The sequence below is a fragment of the Tamandua tetradactyla genome, chromosome 1 (assembly GCF_023851605.1).
Source record: "Tamandua tetradactyla isolate mTamTet1 chromosome 1, mTamTet1.pri, whole genome shotgun sequence".
Lineage (NCBI taxonomy): Eukaryota > Metazoa > Chordata > Mammalia > Pilosa > Myrmecophagidae > Tamandua > Tamandua tetradactyla.
This window is the reverse complement of record NC_135327.1, coordinates 75937966-75960270: the sequence shown is the minus strand read 5'-3', so window position 1 is coordinate 75960270 and position 22305 is coordinate 75937966. Positions and strand designations below refer to the sequence as shown.

Genomic DNA, 22305 nt, shown 5'->3' with positions numbered 1-22305 from the left:
ACTCTACTCTCCTTGTTACTTTTCAAAACAATGTCCCTGCGCTGGCATTCTGAATTATCTGTGTAGCAGTATTCCTTTCATATTGGTAATGGAGATAGCAGTCTGAAGGACATTTCCATCATTGCAAATACTGAAGCCACTCCCACAGCAGAAGATATTTTCATAGTCTTTGTGTTTACTCTTATCATGATCCATTAATTATAGTGAATCAAATTAGATGAAATAGTCAATGAATTTAAAATACCCTAATTTATTTCTGTGGGTTATTACTTTTATAAGTTCATTAGTTGCCAAGGACCGTTCTAAGATGCACATCTATTTTCCAATAAGGTGAAGAGAATCAGAATCTGGAAAGGAATGATATGGAGATGCTATTTTGGTCTTTGCCATCAACTAATTACCAATATGGAATTTAGGCTTTAACAGAATGAAACATAAAAATCCCACTTGTTTATTCATCTGAATAGATGAAAATCATTATAGACCAGATGTTCCCTGTCTTTGCGAAGTGTCCACTTACCAGTTTAAGTATTACCAAAATGAAAAGTTTAGTAAATGGTCTCTGACAAAAATGAAAACGCTTTACAACATCTACTAAAATTGAATTTTGATCAACCTATTGCTATAACTGTTCTTTTGTGCTTATATCTGGAAATTAGTATAGGGAATGCCAATTAAAAATTTCAGGAAGAAATTTATTTTGCCCCTCAACTCTTGCACTGACATGTTGGTTCATGTTAGTTAAGGATTTTGAACTTCTCTGGGCTTTATATATTTATTTTTAAGATGAAAGTAGTCATCTATGTCATTTGTTTTACAAGGTAAAAGAGATAAACTGAATTGGTACTTTAACATTTTCCCCAAGGAATAAGTCCCATGAATGAATCTCTGTCACTTTTTCTTACATCTCAAGAAGTAATTTTAGAACTACTTCAAAACTGTTTATAAAATTATTGAAGTTCTGGGTGGACAAATGTGGCTCAGTGGCAGAGTTCTTGCCTGCCATACCAGAGACCTGGGCTCGATTCCCGGTTCCTGCCCATGGGGGAAAAAAAATTAAAGTTCCCCAAATAATGCAATATATATGTACTACCACAACTGCACACTCCATATCATGAATAAAATTATTAAAATTTCTCATCAGCCAAGTAGTCTTATCATAGAAATATTAAATTTGAATTTGATGTACCACTGCCATACCCTGATATAAAATATATATATAGTATCATATGTTTCTAAATTAATTTAAATATTTGAGAAGTAAAATAGTATTTCAGGACAAGTAATCTTAAAATGAATCTAAGCATATAGGGTATGCTTAAAGCCTAAGTAAGACACGTGCGTTGGTTTCACCTTGTTGTGTGTAATTTATTTTGTTCTAGGTGGTAGGATATCCAGAGTTATGCAATTTATGTGTGTCTTCCAATGGACTATTATCATACTAATAATATGTTTTCTGAACTCTAAACAGAGGACCAAGTCATCGCATTTCATTGTGAGATGAGCACAAGGTTGGCTTCCTTTCAGCCACCATATTACACTTGTCTTTTTCTTCCCAAAGATCTGAGATTTCTCTCCAGATTGTTCACATTGTGGGTAAAATCTGTAATGTCCCACTTGAAACTCACAATCAGCCAGATTCTGAATGTTATAATACAGTTAATTTCACAAAATCTTATCTATACTTTTCTGATTTGGTAATATATCAAATACCATTAGGATAGCAAATTGTTTTAGTTTGCTAAGGCTGCCAGAATGCCATACACCAGAAATGGTATGGCTTTTATTAAGGGGATTTACTTAGTTACAGATTTACTAATCTGGGAAGGCTCATGGCAATGTCTGCTGGGCTTTCTCTGTGCTTCTGGTTTCAAATCGTTTTTCCCAGGTTTTTCCTTTCTGCATCTCCAAACATCTGGGTCTGAGCTGGCTCTGAGCTGAGTTGTTCAGGACTGCCAAACTGCTTTTCTGACCTCTCTCTTTTAAGCCTCCATTTTATTAAATTAAATGTTACTCATTGCAGAAGGCAGTCCTCTTAGCCATCCACAGATGTAATCAGCGTTAGATGAATTTCACATGCTGATGATTTAAGTCCATAACAACAATTTGGGCACCATCACCTGGCCAAATTAACACCTGAACCTAACTACTACAAGACATGACAGTATTGATTTTAATATCAGCTCTCTTGAGAAAATTAGTGCTTCTAAATTAAGCCATTACACATAATAAGCTAGGCTTGTGTTGCACAACATGGGGATGGCCATTAGGAAATAATAGGCACTGCTTCCTTTCTTTCTTGTTTATTGATTATAACTCTGTCAATCAATTGATTTCTTGTTTGCCTGCAGTGGGCATATTCAGAAGCATCTATGCTCACCTGGAAAGACAATTCAATGGAAATTGGGAAGATGATGGTAAATATCTTGTATAGGGTTTTGTCCATTTTGTTCACTCAAGTATCATAAGGGACCTGTACTTAGTGTTCTTTAAATATTTCACTAAATATTTAAGTGTCCAGAAATGTACTAGATTGTGGCTGTATATTAGAAAGAAATGGTATGATACCTTTCCTCACAGAGATGCTGGCCCAGAAAGAGAAGCAGATAATGAACAAGGAAACAAATATATTTTAATTTAACTGTGCTAATTGCTAAGGGGGAAAAAATGGTATTCTATGAATAAAGAATATCAGTGTTGGAGGGAGATGAGGGATCCCATTTTATCAGGGATGGGTTTCTCAGAATGCTTCTCTAAGGAAATACTCCCTCAGTTATAAAGCATAAGAAAAAGTCAACCCTGCAAGGATTGGAAAGAAAACAATTCAAGGTTATGATTTCCTATGTGAAAATCCTAAGGTGATAAAAACTTCAGGGTGTTTAAAGAATGAGCAGAAGGTTAGACGTTAAGATTTAAGAGGATCAGAAAGTCATGGCATGGTGATTTAATAGGAGTTGGTGATGTGAGGGGTCATAGAAGAGTTGAAAATAACTACAAGTTTCTGGATTTCTGACTTTGATGAACATTTACATTGTTTACTGGAATGAGGAAAGTAAAGAAAGAAGAGGTCCATAGGGCCTGGGGGAGGCTGATTTGGAAATCCTATGGTGATTTATTTATTTTTGGTGTAAGATATTCAAATATGGTTATAGGAAGCAGGTAGATACAGGGTGTAGATCTCAGAAAAGAGGTCTATACTAATATATCATCTGGGGAGTATCACAAATATTGCTGTGAAAGTAATAATTCAGTTTCCCAATTGGAGAAGGCCAGACCTCCTTTCTGTGGTACTCCACTGCTGTGGCAAACATAAAGCTGTCTTTTATTACTTCTAATAAGAGACATCAAAGCATATGGACTTAATATCCTAAAGTGAGTCCAGTGATAGACTTATTAATTTAATTTTTAAAATGAGAATATAAGGGGTCAGCAAAGTCTGGGGCCAAATAGATGAATTTTTAAAAAAATTTAAATCAAGTCATGCATTTTCTATATTTAGATCTAAAAACCAAACACACTTAAAATCCAAGTGAAATACTGAATTCTGTCTGGAAAGAGAGTTGGTACATAACCCTCCCAGTGATTCTCATATTTCTCTTAAAAGTCCAACAAAATTATCATTGATGACATAACTTTTAAAAATATTGCCTTTACTCTCTAACATTTACATTTTAAATTTTGCATTGAAGTTTAATATAGATGCAGAAAAGTCACATATCATTAATATACACCTTGATGAATTACCTAAAATTGAATGTATTCATGTAACCACATAATGAAAAGAAAAAGAACATCACAAGTGTCCAGGTAGCTTCCCTGCTTCCCCTTCCTTTCTCCAGCCCTCACCAAGGGCAACAATTAATCTTGGCATCTAAGAATATAGATTAGTTTTACCTCCAAACATTAATGCTTGCCATACATAACAACAGACTTATTCAAAGTAAGCATAAGCACTCCCAGTTGTACTATAAGGAAATTTCCAACAGAATTAGCCAGTAGAATAATTACTACTCTTCCAAGTCTATTGGGTTAGAGCTTCCATCTGTGGAAAGCATGCCAGTCTGCTGCCAAGAAGGAAACATAAATGTTATTAATTGATTAAAAAAAAAAAACTTGTGAAAACTCTGTCATATGAAATACATGGGACATGTTTACTATTATGACTATTGATGTTGAATTTTTTGTGAAACTATTGAAGTTATTCACTTTTACCATAATAGATTTTAGATGAAAAATAGTACAATAGTAAAGGCTTTATTGTGGTACATTTATTCCAATAACGGAAAATATATTATGTAACTCTCTTTGGGGCATTTAAAGTTCAAATGGAGCTGACATTCATTTTTATGTTTATAAAGATGTTCCTGGGATGCCCACTTGGTTCTGCTTAGCTTCATCTGACAAAAAAAAATCCATTCTTGGTGCAAATATAATTGTTGTCACAGTTTCTGGACCATCTCTTCACATTCTCTGTTTCTATAAGTGGTATGAACTTGAGCATGATCATCTTATCTAAATCACTGTTTCTTCCTCCAAAAAGGAGTAAGAGTACCTGTTTTGAACAGCTTTTTATTGATTATATTGGCTGGTACAATTTAGATGCTTGAAAATGGCATTATTGAGTATGTATGTCTATATATATTTCCATTTACAGCCAGTTCAAATCAGAGCCAAAGTGGGCATGAAAAGACCTGGGTTTATAATTTATGCAGTGGCAATTGTTCAGTTCATAAATTGCTCACCAGCAATACTGCTACTCTTCCCTTCTCTACCTTTGTATCTAATAAAAATGTGTATGGCTATATAATACTGAATAACATTATTCCAAGTGTGGAACAAATTTTACAAAGAACGAGGGTCAGATTTAGTTATTCAAGTGGCTTGAGGAATTCAAGCCATTATTATAGATATGCTCATTATAAAATTTTCATACAAGCGGAAAATATTATATAGAATTTAGACAAACACAGGCTGTTTACAGAGGGATAGAAGGCTGGGATTTATAAATACTTTCAGTCTGAACTATACACATCTGGAAGGAGCTTTAGGAAATGACCCATAGATTTAATCAAGTTCTATTTGCTTTGCTAACCATGGATCAGTTAGTGCCTTAGCCAATATCAGATTCACATTTTCCAAATTTCCCTTTCATGGTCCTCAAGCATCTTTAACCTTGTCATTTCCCAGGGTCTGAAGGTTACAGTGAAAGACCTTATTTTCCATTGATTAGTGTAGTGGTAGGTGCTTCCAAATCAGGAAGACATGAGTCTAATTCTAGTCCCCCTTCATCACCCTTATGTAACTTCAGATAAATTATTTGACATCCTTCAGTTTCAAAACTGTCAACTGGATGGAAGTGAAATAACATTCCACGGGCTTGTGCCTATACACACAAAGACCAGGATTTGGATTGGATTAGTTCCTACCTACCTCAGTCTCTTTTCCTCTTCTCAAATGAAGACATACATAATTATAAAGGGTACTTGCACTCTATCTCTTGATATGTGTCCTTTGTGTTGTAGGTATATGTGCAATTAAAAAACTGTGGTGAGTGCATGAGAATACTGGGTGATGTACATACAATTTCAAAGCTAGGTTTCATAGCCCAGTTATATTGGTTTCAGACCAAGATTTGTAATGAAGTTAATGAAGCAAATGCTTCAGCAGCATTCACTTACTAGCAAAGACCCTTCCAAGTCTCTGAAATTAATTTTGCATTTATAGTTTGTATTCTTCTTCTTAAGGAGGAAAACCAAAATAGTACATGTTTCAAGCCCTATTACACTAGGATCCTTCCTAGATTACTAATCAAGACTCCCTTACTTTCTCTAGCAAGAGCACTCCCATATATTGGAAATTTGCTCATTCCCTATTTCAACCATGTAATCTGGCTTGGGTCACCAATCTAGCAACTTCTCACCCCTATTCCCCAGCACACACATATCTCAAAAATATGCTTAATGAAAGATATAAGTCTTTCCCTGTCCAGTTGTAAAGCTAACAGAATGCAATTCCAAAGACAGCCTGGTCTCCAGTGGGTACAGATTTGTAGATCGATCATGAGCTCTAATGGTGTGTGAGCATCTGATATGAGTTCCCCTCCTTAAGACCTGCTGTTCCATGTGCTTCCTCTCATTTGATTGTGAAAATTCTATTGCTCAGGGTAGCCATCACATCTCATAACATGGATTTGTATCACAATCATACAACTGATAAGATGCAATTAGAAAAAAAAAAGGATTCATGGTAAATATTAGGAACAGAGAAGTTAATGTAGGCACTGGACAAAGATAAACTAAAATAAACAGATATAGAAAGGTAATCTGAAATAATTGGTACTTTTATCCTGTGGTGATAGTGTTTTCATTTAAGGCTAAGTTTGAAAGAAAGGGTAAAATCATTTGTTGGGAATGTTATGCTTCTGTTAATTTGTGAAGGCAACTTTAATGTTTGGGGTTAAAAGCAAGTGCCTAGGAACCAAACAGCCCATGTCCAAGTCTCAGCTCTGTCACTTACCAGCTATATGAGCTTGAATTCTTAATACGACCTCAATGATCTCCATTTCTAAAGTTGGAAGTCATTGTGCTGGCATGAGAAGGTTGTTAGGGGCATGATATTAGTTAATATCTAGAGAGACTCTGAAATCATTCATTGAATAAATTAAATATCTTGTTTTGACCAAAACCTTTTTCTCTTTCTGTACAGAAACCTACCTGACTTTGTTTTTCTGTTACTGATATTCTCAAGATGAACAATTGGGTTCACAAAACAGCAATAACTTTAATTGTATGGCTCACTCCGATGGACTCAATTTTAACTTTCACTGATTTATATGACCTATATGTTTGCTCCCAAGTTCTTGCTTGTTATTGATATTTTCATGCACACTATTCAACATCGTATCATTTATTTTCCCAAATGGGACACTGTTGCCTATGAAAGCGGTCACTAGTAATGAAATTTCACTGGCATAACAGATATAACTAGAAAGGTTGGCATGCATTTGCATTTGACCCTTTGTGCTATTTCAAAATTTAATTATTACCTGATTCATGGACATTCCTTGTTCTTTGTATTGCTCTATATATTGGCAAATCATGTGTTCATAAGAATTTACTGGCATATACATTATAGCAGGTGCTGCCAGTACTTTACCTATATCTCCTTGGCACTCACCTCCCTTTGCAACAGTTTGCATGCAGCTGACACCTGCAAATCTGCCTAATTTTTTTTTTTTCCTTTTTGCAGGAGCTCATAAACCTGAATGTAAAAGCTAATGTTCCCAGAGGCAATCCACAACCAATGAGGAATGGGGAACTGGAAAGTAAATGATCCAGTTTCCTCCCCTCCCAGGTGGAATAACCATGAGTAGTTTCCCAGAGCTCCCCATCTGGATTAAAATGCAGTTTCCCACAGTATGGCAACTCACTGCTATCAACTCCCCTTTTTACCTTGGCTCAATTCTCCAGACCTCTCAACCCCCAGTAAAATATTTATACTTGAATCTGTATCTTAGAATCAGCTTCCGGGGGAACTGAAAATTGAAAAAAAAAAAAAAAAAAAAAGATAAATAAATGTATTTGGTGAACTTCAGTGATTATCTAATTTGTCAACTCAAATAAAATAAACATCTTTAGCATAAGTTTTAGACCTGTTCTAATGACTCAGGATGTAGATACATGCTATCTAATGTGGAATGATTTACACTAAGTCTAGCCCTCTTAAAGACCAAGAAATATGTATGGCTTTTTGTATCCGACTGCTTTCACTTTAGCATAATGTTTTCAAGATCCATTCACGTAGCATGTATCAGTACTTGATTATTTTTATGGTTGCATAATATTCCACAAAATGGTTATACCACATTTTGTCTGTTATCCACTCATTTAACTCATGGTCATACAGATTGTTTCCATTTTTTGCTATTATGAATTTTGCCATGAACATTCATGTACAATTTTTGTGAGATCATTTATTTCCAAATTCCTTGAGTATATACTATGGAGTATAATTGCTGAGTCATGTGGTAACTCAATGTTTAATCATTTGAGAAAACACAGGATTGTTTCCCAAAATGAATGTATCATTTCACATTCTTACATGCAATATATGTAGTTTCTAATTTCTTGACATCCTTGCCAACATTTGCTATTTTGTTCTCTTTTTTTAAATCACCATCTTCATGGGTGTATAATGGTATAGACTGGTTATCTCATAGTGGTTTTGATTTTCCTGTCCATTATAAGTAATGAGCATATTTCCCTGTGCTCATTGGCCATTTAAATATTTTCTTTGGAGAAATCTCTATTCAAAAATTTTCTCTAATTTTTAATTGGATATTTGTCTTTTTTGTTATTCATCAATTTGTAGGAGTACTTCATCTGTTCTGGATATTAAGCTCTTATCAGATTTATGAATATTTTCTCCCATTCTGTGGTTTGTCTTTTCACTTTCTTGATTGTATCCTTTGATGCACAAAAGTTTTAATTTGGATGAAGTGAGATTTATCTCTTTTTTTTAGCCGCTTGTGGTGTCAGAGACAAGAAATCATTTGCCTATTACAGGCTCATAAAGATTTACACTATGTTTTCTTCTAGAAGTTTTACAGTTTGTAGCTGTTACATTTAGTTCTTTGATTCATTTTCAGGTAATTTTTGCATATAGTATTCTTTTTCACATGGCTATCCATTCGTCATAGCACTTTCTGTGAAATAGACCATGGTTCCCCCATTTAATATTCTTATCACCTTTGTCAAAAGGTTTATTTCTGGACCCTATTCTATGCTATTGATCTATATACTTGTCCTAATATAGATACTATACTGTTTTGAGTATTTTGGTATTATAGTTTTGAAATCGGGGTATATGCTTCCTTCATCTTTGTTCTTTTTACCTCAAGATTCATTTGGATAGGCAGGCCGCAGTGGCTCACCAGGCAGAGTTCTCGCTTGCCATGCCGGGGACCCAGGTTCGATTCCCGGTGCTTGCTCATGCAAAAAAAAAAAAACGATTCATTTGGATATTTAGGTCCCTTATGAGTTGTAGGATCAATTTAGCCATTTCAGCAAAAATGTTAGAATTCTATAAGGATTTCACTGAACCTACAGATTGATTTGGGAGTTACTGTCATCTTAAGCATATTAATTCTTCCCATCAAGGAACATAGGAGGTGTTTTTCCATTTACTTCAATCTTCTTTTATTTCTTTCAACAGTGCTTTATAGTTTTCAGTGTATGATACTTGCACCTCTTTGGTTGAATTTATTCCCAAATAACAAAATGGTTTTAATGCTTTATGTTTACTTAATTTCACTTTCAGGTTATTTATTACTAGTACATAAAAATACAACTGTTTTTGCAAATTGTTCTAATATTCAGTAACCTTACTGTGCTCAGCTCATTTATTATTTCTAATAGATTTTTTTTGCATGAGTTTGTAGTAATTTATATTTCTGTGTTCATTTTAAACTATGCTAATCCATCAATAACCCACACTATAACCACAGGATAACAGTACCAATTATTTCAGTTTATCTTTGTCCAGTGCCTGCATTAACTTCTTTGCTTCTGATATTTACCATGAATCCTTTTTTCTACTTCTGACTCATTTTCATACAAAATAAACCCAATTTTTTGCTAATGTCTCTTGAGAGTCCATAACGCTAACAGAAGTGAATGATTTGGTTGTATGTTTCATCTATACTTACTCTTCTAACTTCATCACTAAGTATAAGCTTTTTTTGACAACTGGGACAACAAGTCAGTTTTCACCATCTTGGGTAGTTCACACTATGAGTAAATTAGAGATTAAGATTTGGGTTCCTTACGAGGGATTTTGGAAAGAGGGGTTAAAGACTTTATTTTTAACTTATACCTATTTTATTCATTCCCAACCATTTTTTATTAGATGTGCATAAATCTCTTAGCACATTCCAGCATTGAACTGACTATTAACTGCAGAAGAGCAAACACATACATAAGTAATTTCAAGTATTGATTCAAATATAAAAATTTTCTTATTATTTATTCATATATTCCCCATGATGGATGCCATTTTATTTCTAGCTATTTTATTTTTTAAATTAATGATCTGAAATGCCCTAAATTTTAAGTGAGTAAACAAACAAATAAATAAGCAGAGATTACTTGGCAAGGTTTTGTTAATAATATGCAATTTATATTTTTAATAATGCTTAGGTTAAATTACTAATAGTAAGCCATCTGAATTTACAAATGGTATTCACAAGCATCATTGCATTTAATTTTCATAAACTTCCATACAATGAATGTTACACTAATTTTAGATGTAAAATAACATAAGTCTTAGGGAGGTTATTATTCCCTAGGTGACATAGATAAAAAATTACCCTAAATATCTTCTTTCCAAAGTTAAGTCTCTTATCCAATCTACCAAAGATGCTGGACTAGCATAGAGGCTTGGAAAATAAGAGCTAACCACCAGCTTGTAAAGAAACAAACCATTGAGGCTTTCTCCTGGAAGATACATGAGAATTGACATTTATTTATGACTTACTATGTTAGGGTGACTGATTCATACTAATTATAGACTATTACACTTAAGTTACAAAAATAAAATATAAGTATAAATAATATTTTTTACAGATAGAATATAAATTGCTTGTTCAAAGTTTGAGGGTGAGAAAGAATGAGAATGAAAATATAAAATCATCTTGGCTTGAGTTCTAAGTCCTATTTTTATTTTCGTTGTTTCAGGCCCAGTACATAAGAATGAAAACATTAATTATACCATAGTTCTTTTTTAAAATTCATTCCATTTTGAGGATCACTACTAGCCATAGAATAGCACAAAACACTGGAGTAATGTAAGTGATCAGTAAGAAAAATTAGGATGGAAGTGTATCTTCTTATTTCTTACCACATAAATGAAATGACATAGAAATTTAAATTTCATTTTATTAAGTTGTTTTTGATAACTTTCTATGTCAAAGGAGATACATATGAATATGTGGTAGAATAATAAATGTGGAAATGAACTATTTAAGGATATGAATATGTTGATGTTTAAGATGTTTCCCATTTTAATGAATATGACCATCTTTGGGCAGAAATTATTTTTTTGGTCAAGTTTATTGAGAAATAATTTACATAAAGTAAAATGCAACCTTTTCTTAGTGTATGGATCTTATGTATTTTGACAAAATCATGTAACCACCATGGTAATCAAGGAACAGATGGACTGAATCACAGCAAAATGGTCCTTACTCCTTCGCAGTCAATCACTTGCACTGCATTTAGCAACTTGTGATCTATCACGATGAATTGTAGAGTTCGCTATACATTCTGAATACAGAATAGACAATGTGTTGCACATGCGTTTTCTCCTAGTCTGGATCTCGCTTCACTTGTTAATAGTGGCCTCGCAGAACACAAGGTCTTAGTTTCAATGAAGTTCAACTATCATTTTTGAAATTTCGTGTGTCATGAATGTAGCGCTGTACCTACGAAATCCTCACCTAACCCAAGGGCAAAATGAATTCAACTATGTTTACTGCCACACATTTTATAATTTAGGTTTTACAATTAGGTATATATTAGTTTTGCATTCATTTTGTATTATGAATCAGGTACAAATTAAGGTTTACCTGATGTCCAATTGTTTGAACACATTTCTTGAAAAGGCTCATTTCTCCATTAAGTTGTCTTTGCACCTGTGTGGAAAACTAACTTAACTGTATATGATCTATACATATATTTTTGGACTCTCCAATATTTTCCATTTATTGATGTGGATATTCTTCCATCAAAATGTCCCCTGCCCGTGATGTAATGCATATAATTGGAATGTTGGCTATTTATCCTTTCACATCTACTGCTTTTTATTTCATGTATTATGAAGTGCTGTTGTTAAGTACCTACATGTTCAGGATTGCAATGTTCCTTTTGTTGAATTAATCTCATTATGTAGTGTTTCTGTATATCTCTGATACATTTTCTTGTTCTGAAATCTACTTTGTTTAAAACTAATATAGTGACTTCAGCAAATCTTTCTCCCTTTTTTTTTTTTGCCTACTTTTGGATTAATTGAGTCATTTTATGGTTCCATATTACCTCCACTACTGGTTTATTATGTATTCATTTTTTTTTTTTTTTTTGCATGGGCAGGCACCAGGGATTGAACCCGGGTCTCTGGCGTGACAGGTAAGAATTCTGCCACTGAGCCACAATCACACCACCCTTTTTTCTTTTTTGCATCCTTTTTATTTTAATGTTTTAATGTTTATATCAAGGTTTTCCATATACATTTAATAGTCAATCCTTATAACGTTATGCTGTTTCATATATAGTGTTACAACTTTTTCACAGTATACTTCCTCAATCAATTTTTGCTATTTTGTCATATATTTAAATTGTATTTATGCAATACAACAAAAATTGCTAACATTTCTGCTTTAGTCAAGTGTATTTTGACACATTTATTAATAAGAAAAATATATTTTGTATTTACCTTCCTGTTAGCCATTTTCCAAAGGTCTTGTTTATTGCTTGTAGATCCCAGTTCTGTCTGGTATTATACTCCTTCTGCCTAAAGTTTAATGTAACTTATAGTGCAAGTCAGTTAATAATGGATTCTTACAGTTTTTCTTCACCTGAAAAAGTATTTGTTTCTCATTTATTTTTGAAAGTTATTGACATTTTTCTCTTTTTATATAGCTTTCCAATGTGTTCCTGGGCAGAGCGAGTTTTCTCTTCTTTTCCCACAGCACTAATGCATGTTCACCTGTGCCCGGAGGGGTACAGCACTTGTTGTACTTCCCCCAGTGACTTAGGACCTTGTTCTTTATAGGAGAAAGGCTCAGGTAGGGCTTCATTCCTAATTCTGAAGCAGTGGCTACTCATCCTTCAGGCTGCACCACTGTGGGCAGGCTTTTTCAGGTCTCCCATCTCATTCCCTAATTCTGCATTTCTTATCTACTTGATGCAATTCAAATAACCCCAAAATTTATCAGCTTAAAACAATCAACACTTATTATCTCACAGCTTGTGTGGATGAGGAATCAAGGCCTGAGTTAGCCGGGGTCTGTGTTACAGGTTCTCTCATAGGTGTGCAATCAATCAATATTGCAGGTGGGTTTGCAGTTTTATTGACGGCTCAATGAGCGTAGAGCCATTTCTGAGTTCACTCACAAGATTGAGGGTCAGACTCAGTTCCTTTTCGGCTCTTGGACTGAAGTCCTCGGCTCCTTACTGGCATTTGAACAGAGGCTTCCCTGATTTCTTTGCCAGACAGGCCTCTCCAGCATGCTTCATCCGAGCCTGAGATGAGAAGAGCCAGACAAAGAGTGTCAGCAAGCAAGCCAGAAGAACTCCTTTATGACCCAATCTTCTAATTGATATCTCTTAATGTTTTGCAGTATTCTAATAATTAGAAGTAAATAACTAGGCCCAGCTTACGCAAAAGGAGAAGGGAATACACAGAGAGAGACAGGGATAAGAAGGTCCAGGGGTAATTACACATCCTTTAGGTAAAGGCAGGTAGAAGGAGAATCAAATGATGGATAGGCACAGGGAGAAACTCAGGGATTCTCATAGAAACAGATCAACAGAGAAACAGACACATGGAGAATTCAAGGCGGCTTCCCACTTGAAATGTGGGACTCAGCAGTTGGTACTGGGGATTATTGGGATTATTTAAAAGCAGCCTCCTATAGTCTGTGTCTCTCCATGATTCAGAATCCTTCTGTTTCAGTTTGCTAGGGCTTCCAGCGTGCCATACACCAAAACTGGATTGGCTTTTATAAAGGGGATTTATTACATGACAAGTTACAATTCTAAAGTCATGAAAATGTCCAAACTAAGGAACCAAAAAAGATACCTTCTCAGAGGAAAGGTATCATACGGGTTCCTCTGTCATGGGGAAAGGCTGGCCCTTCTCTCCTGGGTTGGTTTCTAAATGGCGTTCTCAGTTCCTGTGGGTCCTTCTGGCTGCTGCAGAGTAGAGGCGGGATGCTTTTCTTCTGCATCTCCAAATATCTGTGTCTGGTTTTATCTTTAGGCTCTCTGTGCAGGCTCTCCAAGCCTCTGTGGGCCCTCACTTAGCTTCTCTGAGAAAAATTCTGAATTTCATCTCTTAGCTTCCCTTTGCTTTTCCCAGGTTCTGGCTATTTCTGTGTGTCCTGCTTAGCACCCAGGGTACTTCAGCCTGGCTCCTCGCAACCATGAATGAGCTCTCTTAAAGGACTCTGTAAATCGATTAAGATTCACTTGAATGGGTGAGTTCACATCTCCATGGAAATAATCCAGTCAAAAGGTCCCACCCTAAACAACAGGTCTATCGCCTTGAAATTGCAGTAGGATTAAAACAATGGCTTTTCTCCAGTAGAATATATAGTTTCAAACCAGCAGACCTTCCAAATGCAAAATGAATCATCTCCTCCTGAGGATCCTATAAGTTTCATCCCATGAAACTTCGAAGCATCACCTCGAAGTTCAGAATCTCATTATTGAAATCAGCTCCACATTCTGGAGGAGGTCCATAGAAAGGAGCCTGCAAGACGATACAAAATTCCCTTGAATCTATGACTACCAAGGCTTTTATATTCTTATGCTAGGTTGGACGTGGTCTTCAGCAATCCACTAAATATTTTAGCTAAATTATTTCACGGACTTATAGTTGCCATTCCTGTCTTCTTTCCACGCTCTGCCACAGGGGACCCAGTGCTCAGACATCATCTCTATTATAAGAAATCCACCTTTCCTTAGATTTCAGGCTATTTAGTTACTCTGCAACCTCAGCTCCGTGATGAATTCAGAAAGTTATTTGTATTTCATGAAGGTTTCTCACATAGCTTGGATGGGAAAGACATGCTTTCCAGCGCTCTATACCTTGGTAGAAGATAACAGTTCTGGCAGCAAATTTTTAACCGTATATTTCAATATAATTTAGAAGCAAAATATACAACAGACTTCTCTTTCTCTGATTGTTGTTTTGACCTTAATTTCTTTTAAGGCCCAGAAATATTTTCCCCAACCTCCTCAATAAGATTAGACATTGCACTAACACATTCCTCAGTAATGGACACAATGTGTCTCCATTATTGATTTTCGTTATCCAAGACAAAAGACATTATTGATTTTATATTTCATTATTGATTTTATATTCCCCAGGACAGTCAGAGCTCTCAGCAGACTTTCTTAATAGGCAGCTTTGATTAAGGACCATTTCCATTATGGACATAAGTAAATAAATATATAAATTTTGACCTAATTAATAGATGTCTTTTAACTATTATCAGAAGGATTATGGATATAGTAGGAATGCATTTTCTTTTAAATATCAATTCACACTTTATTGTATTGATTGCTTTAATTTTATTTTTACTTTCTGTCTTAATGAATTGCTAAACTAATAAGGGCTTATAGCATATCTTCTCCAAGGATGAAGCCAGCATCAAAATTGTACTAATAACAACTGTACATGCAATTTGAAACTGATGCTGTTGACTAAAACACTGTAATAAAATATTTAACATGATTTGGTGAAACACAATTTACAACAACAAAAAAACAAAATTGGACAAATGAATAATAAATTTGCATCTGTTTCCTGAATGATCTAAAATATTCTTTGAGTGAAATTTGAGATTTTTGTAACAAGCATGAAAGGTTCACCCAGTGTCTTGAAGGAGTAACATTAGCTTGTAAATTATCTCTTGATAAGAATTAGGCAAGTGAAAAAAATGTGAACAACCATATTTTAAAAGGTGATGAAAGTGAATGCATATTCTTACTGTGAAATTTAATGTATTCCTCCATGATATGGATGTTTGGAAAGGAAACTTAGGTAAGCAACCACTCTCATTTTTCCGTCACTAAAACACCAAATTTAAGTCTGACCTGTACAGGCATCCACGTCAAATTCTATTGTAGCTTTTATTGTTCTTGTTTGTTTTTATTTCTCTTTTCATCTCCCATGTGTGTTTCTGGATTAGAACAAGTTCAGCAGTTTGACTCATGACGGGACTGCTGATGGGTTTCCTTGTATCGTGCTTATACCCTGCAACTGCTGTGACAACAAGAGGGCAGCTTTGGGCAGTTGTGTTCATCCTAAGGATAGAGATAGAACACAAAAACATCCTAATGTTTATCACTGGGATATTGTTCATTCTTGAACCTCACTCATCTCATCCATGGCCATGGTGTCTTGATTGTTTCAAAGCAAAGTGGCACTACAGCGACCATCTAGGATAATTTAGTAATCATCTTGAGTCCTCAGAATGACCCTATATGTCTGCAGCTGCAGTGTCAGATCACATTTCTATTTGTATTTCTGAGCTCATGGCAGCCCCTGTGCAGGGTATAGGCATTCAAGGTGTTCCCTCAAATCTACAGCTAGAGGCAAAAGCCCCTGTGATAGTAAATGGGACTTTTCGGTGATTCAGTCTCCATAATCTCCTGTCAACATTTCTTTGGGAGCAATGTCTTACTTCCTTTATTCATTTATTAAAATACTTACAATAACGTAAAAGAAATGCTCTGTTGTTTAAGCATTTCTTTTCTCATGAAGAAGTATACTTATTGCTCTCACTTCAGAGAATTCATTTTAAAGCATTTGAGACATATTTAGAAAGTTTCCACATCACTGCTTTTTAGCAAATCTTAAAATGCCTTTTATAAAATATATATATAGTAAATATGCACCAATATACTGAGCATTGTGTTAGATATGTTAGGATAAGTTAGCAAGGAAAAGACTAAGAATCAAAATGCATATATATATGTAAAGGAAAGTAGATCTATGAGTATATTGGATTTGATCTTCCACTAAGCCTTAGGAAGTAACATTTATACTCCCCTCTCCCACTTACTCTAGATAATACATGCTAGAAACTGTGTGTAGAATAATACATTTTTAAAGGAAATGGATTATAATCATGCAACTCTTTAAATGTAACAAAAATCTCTTACTTCTCAAAGCCCACATCATTCATAAATAATGCTGTTATCTGAATGCAAGAGCTCCTATCTCAACTTGATAATCTCAACATATATATATATACACTTTAGGATATACTAGACATATTACCTACTAGGACTTTGAAATTCAGTATATTAACTCAACAAGTTCAAAGATCCCTAACTGCTCTATAGAGATCATATGGCAAAAATCTGAATGTGCGGTTTCCTCAAAGATAAACAAAAATACTAGGAACAAGAATAAAAGCACTTGGGAAAGCACCTTTTCTCTAATCCTTAGCAATGCCCTCTGGTTTCTTCTTTTCTGGTTATTATCATCATCACCAGCCACACATCTTAGTGAGTTTTAGTTTATTTTATTTTTCTTGATAAAGCAACAGTTTTATTAAAGGATATTTTCCCTGCTGTGTAACTGCCTACTTAATTTGAGTGCGGATTTTGGAAAGATGGCATTACATATTATTCATTTGTTATTTTTATTATCAATGGTTCTTAATTTCATTGTCCTCAACAATCCATATTCTCAATAATAATATTTTATGAGACTAATAATGGAAGTGTTAGAATTAATGAAATCCAATGTGAATTCTTAATTCAGCAAGATAATTGAAAATAATATTAGTGTAGCTCTGGACTATGTAACAGTTACCTACTAAATGTATAGACACATAGTCAAAGGAAATAATGCTCTTTCTTGGAGAGAGTGCATACTGAGCAAGTCTGTAGTCTTGGGAAATGAAGCAAAGGAGAGCCACTAAATCCAGATTGTCACCTTTTGTGGCAAACACATGGGTCATCAAGAGGTAAACCCATTGTGTTTATATTTGATTTGTGGGTAGGATTACCCATAAACAAGTTGACATATGAAAAATGGCCATATAAAAATAACTGAAGGAGGAAAGTAAACGTACATGTCTTTGATCAAAGCAATGCTTAGTAGCAATAAACTATTCCCATAAATCTAAGCAATTTTGATTCCAGATAATTTAGTTTTTCAAAACAAATTTATCTCTGCCTTGCTAAATATATATGTATGAACTTGTATTTCATATTTGAAAGTGAAATAGCTGTACAATAGTCCTTTGCACAAAACAAATATTGGGAGATCATTTTCTCTTTAATCTTTAAGTTTTATATTTACTGTTAGTAAGTTTTATCCTGCCGTTGGAAGGAATAGGATATATATATATATTCTTTGCTTCAAAGTGGAAATAAGTATAAATAAGGGTTTAGGAATTTAGAAGAAAAATTAACTAATGAACAATTCTAATAAAAATATACTATGAATGGAATACTACTGATTTTCTAAGTTCTCTGGTTGGCAGTTTCCTCAGAATGTGGACTCTAAAGAGAGCTTGGTTTGAATCCTGGCTACTCTACCCAACAGATGCTTGTCTAGTCTTAGGCAACTACTTAATTCAATAAGCCTTAGGTGCATCCTCTGAAAAATGAGAACAAGTTTAAAGTACATATTTAAGAGTTGTTTTGATAATTAAGTTTGTTATTACTGCTTGTCGATACTTGGTTTGTGCTTGGCTCGTGTTTCATGGTTTCACTATATATATCTTGCTTAGATGATAGTTCACCTACATATTTGCTCTTTTTCTCACTGAATGTGAAAAGATTGTGATTCCAAATGGACAACTCTGCCTATACTTGGTGTAAAATGAAGTGGTCATTGCTGTCATTCCTTCTCTCAGTCTATAACCAAAGAGTTATTGTTTAGAAGCATTCCCATATCTAGTGTATTTCTTGTCATATCACAGTTGTTCAACTTCAGACAAATAAATTCTGCAGCTTTAAATAATCAATACAGTCCAGAAAGCAGAGTATTACAAATACAATTTGTTCTGTATAAAACAGTATTAATAATGCTTTTTTGGTTAATATAAAACTAGATAAAAATAAAAGCTCAAGCAATAAAGAGTTATAAGTTTGGAAGTCAGAAGACTTTTATTCATGAGGGAGGAAGAAAGTAATAATGTTGAATATTTAGAATTTATGTTAAAAAGTCCACCATCAAACTGCAGTTGTAAGAGAGGAGGGGGGCAGAAAAGTTTTTAGGACATTCCCTAGGTTAGGGTGTAATTTTACAGTACCCAAGTCAACTTTACTTTGGTATAAATTCCCTGTCAATTTAATAATATTAAAAGTCTTAAATAAAACTATGCATGCTATTCTATGCGCTATTTTATATCAGTAAATAAGCTTATGCTTGCCAGTTTTATATACAATTGCCAGGTATATAGAACTGACTTTTGACAGTATTTTTTGCACTGTTTCTTACCTGTTTTTATAAAGTCTTATTTAGATATTGGTCTTGGTTGTGTATTGTTTTATGTTCTCACTGCCCTTGTTATTTCTGTAAAATGTTTCATATGTGCCTTTACCAAATGTGAGATCTTCATTCTAACCTTTATTTGTAAAAGATATCTATTGATTTCCATATGCAATAAACCTTTTTTTTTCCAAAGAAAAAAAAAAAGTCATGTAAAAATTCCCAAAGCAACCATTAACTGGCTAGAAGTAAGGTACATAGCTTGTAATCAAAATAATGAAAAAAGTATTTTGAGAAAGAACAAAATCTTTTTTAAGACATCAGAGGAAAAAAGTTTCAAGAAAGGAAGTTAAACAATTATTAGAAATGTTAAAAATCACAAAATGAGATGGGACAAATACAACCAAATATTTGTTGTTTGCACAAATTTACTTTGCCAATATCAAATATACATTGACATATTTCAATCCCATGCTGAAAATCCTGGATCACAACATAATTCTCCTTCCCATAAAAAGCACTGTTAGCATGTCTATTAAAAAAACACACTATTTTTAATATTTTAATAAATATCTATTTTAAAAAGGAAGTAGTTTAAGACACTCTTTATAATTCTTTTTTTTAGATTACATCTCACTAGAAGAATTCATTCAAGTTATTGCATTTTAAGGGTACTTGGAAAAGTTCCATCAAGTTGTTACCTTGCTAGGTCATCAGTTTCATTTATCATTTTTTTAAATTGATTTTGAAATTCAATTTTGTTTCACATTTATGTCAACTATTTCATGATTCCATGAAAATTGTGAAACAAGTTGTTTTAATTTGCTAATGCTGCCAGGATACAAAATACCATAAATGGAATTGCTTCTATAAAGGGAGTTTATTAAGTTACAAGTTTACAGTTCTAAGGCCACAAAAATGTCCAAACCAAGTCATCCATAGAAAGATACCTTGACTCCAAAGAAAGGCTGATATCTGTCTCGTGGAAAGGCACATGGCTGGTGTCTGCATCCTCTTCCAGCTTCTGATTTCAAATGGCTCTCTCAGCCCCTATGGATACTTCTGGTTTCTGGCTTGCTTAGCATCTCATGGGAAGGCACACTGCAATGTCTGTTGGGCTCTCCACCTCTAAATGTCCGTGTTTAGGTATCTACTCTCTCTGTTGGCACTGCAAGCATCTCCAAATGTCTGCATCTACACTGCTTCTGAGCTTTATCCAAAATGGCTCCCCTTTTAAAAGACTCTAGAAACTAATCAAGGACGCCTTAAATAGGCAGTTACATCTCCACCTTGTGAAAACATCACAGCCGCAATTGAGTGGGTCACATTTTATGGAAACTATCTAATCAAACATCTCACCCACAGTTGAGTGTGCTACATATCAATGGAAATAATCCAATCAAAATTTCCACCCTGCAAGATTGGATCAGGATCAAGAGAAAATGGCTTTTCTGGGGGTACATAACAATCTCAACCATACACAAGATATAATCAGAAAAGTGTAACTTTTATTCTATACACACTGTTCTCTCCTGCTTTTTATAGTTACAAAAATATTTTGTTTATTCTTCTGCTTTTAAATATAAGCATGCACAAATATATTAGAGCTGTGTAAAAGCCATTCTATTGCTGAATTAACAAATATCTTATTGACGGATATTTCAGATATTCTTAAGTTTAGCTATTTTAAATAGTCTTGCCCTAATTAGGAAAGCAATATATTCATTTTGTAATTCTAATACAAAATAGAGTATTTATAAATTTCATTTTATCTCTTTTAAGAAATATTAATTGTACTTTTGCTTTGTTTTACTTAGTCTTTATATTATGGTTTACGATAAACATCTCTAACATTTAAAACTGGCTTCAAGTAATATGCCACTTCACATGAAGTGGAATTACCTTAAAATAGTATACTTTAATTTCCCTCTCTCTTCCTTTGTTATTGTACTCATGTATTTTAGTTCTACATACCTTATAAAATCCAGTCTACATTACTATTATATTTACTTTTAACAGTCAATTATCTTTTTTTTTTCTTTTTTCTTTTTTGTATGGACAGGCACCAAGAATCGAACCCAGGTCTCGAACTTGGCAGTTGAGAGCTCTGCCACTGAGCTACAGTGTCCCGCCTAGTCAATTATCTTTTAAAGAGATATATACGATAAGAAAAATAATATTCATATTCACCGACATGTGCCATTTTTTCTTTGCCATGGAGGTCTTCCTTTGTGTTTCTTGTTGTGCAGGTCTGCCGGTGTTGAAAGCTTTCAGCTTCTGTGCACGTGAAACAGCATTCATTTCATCTTTTCTTCGAAAGAAACTTTGCTGTACAGAATTCTAGGCAGCTGTTTCTGTCTCTTCCCTTCTTCCTACTTACTCCTTCGTTCCCCTCCCAATCATTTTACCTCTTTTCTTTAAGATATTGTTTCACTACCGTCTAGCTTAAATTTTTGCTGAGGATGTTTTTTTTTCTTTGCATAATGTGTTTCTCCTTCCCCTGCCTTTGGTCTCTTTGAAGATTTTCTCCTGAAAGAGAAATGCTTCACTAGGTAAGCATGTTGAGTGTGATATTTTGTTGTAGTTTCCTTTATGTTTCTTTAGCTCAAAGATCATTGAAATATTTGGAATTGAGTTCACAGTTTTCAACAAATTTGAAAAAAAGAGGCCGTTATTTCTTCACATATTCACCCCATCCCTGGTTCTTTTTCTTCGTGAGCTCCAATTACACATACGTTGAGCTCTCTGAAGTTGTTCCATAGTTCGACACAATGTTTTCATCTTTACCATCTTTTCTTCTGTAATGCCTCATCTACTGTAAATCTCACCCCAGCCATTATATTTATTTTTACTTCTAAATATTCAGTGTGGGTCTTTGTAATATCTTCCATATGTCTATTTAATACATTCAACATCCACTCTACCTTTTTGAACATATGGAATAGAGCTGTAATATCTGTTTTAAGAATATTGTCTGCTGAATCTATCATCTCTGGTAAACTTTTCTCCTCGTTATGGGTCATATTTTATGCCATTGTTACATGAGTTTATTTTTGTATCAGTTGCCAAAAA

General features: G+C 34.2%; 1 pseudogene; it reads right to left on the bottom strand.

Moving 5' to 3' along the window:
• Window positions 1-21993, bottom strand: part of LOC143680922 (disks large-associated protein 4-like) — a 53422-nt pseudogene extending 31429 nt beyond the window's left edge.
• Between the last annotated feature and the right edge of the window lie 312 nt (window positions 21994-22305).